Source organism: Blastomyces gilchristii, assembly GCF_000003855.2.
Source record: "Blastomyces gilchristii SLH14081 genomic scaffold supercont1.7, whole genome shotgun sequence".
Classification (NCBI taxonomy): Eukaryota; Fungi; Ascomycota; class Eurotiomycetes; order Onygenales; family Ajellomycetaceae; genus Blastomyces; species Blastomyces gilchristii.
This window is the reverse complement of record NW_003101676.1, coordinates 1,199,067-1,199,684: the sequence shown is the minus strand read 5'-3', so window position 1 is coordinate 1,199,684 and position 618 is coordinate 1,199,067.

The following is a 618-nucleotide window of genomic DNA, read 5'->3' as shown; positions in this document are numbered from 1 at the left end:
CTGCTGTTTCTGCTATATCTGTAACTGTTGTATTTATAACTGCTGTTCTCTCTCTCATCTTTTCTAAAGCATTCTCTGAGATGCGCGGATGCAGTTCATATAACAGATAAAATGATAAATGCTTAAAGACTGCATACTGCTAAATTCATGTGATTAATAGCACCTGACTGAGATATTCATTTCATAATCTTGTAGACTTACTCACTAGATATTTTATCAGTATATTGCTCAGAATTTCATTCAAGTATTTCATCTTTTTATTCATCTGTGAGTGATATAGCATTGTTCTACAATGTCTTATCTGTAACTGACTTATGAAATGCCTCATCACTTCTTCTACAAGATTCACATCATTATCAGTTAGAATCTTGTACAGTATTTCATAGTTAATATAGATCTCATTATATAGAAACTTTGTCATTATTTTCTCTATCATCTCTGAAACTGCTTTTGTAACTGATTAGTCAGTAGTGTAATCAATAGCAGTGATTATTCATCAATTTTCATTTAATATTCATAGCAGTATGTCTATGAGATTCATCTCTTATTATTTAAATGATTGTATTGTATATTTCATTCAATATTACACTTTTTCACATTTCAATTCTTTCTTAGATT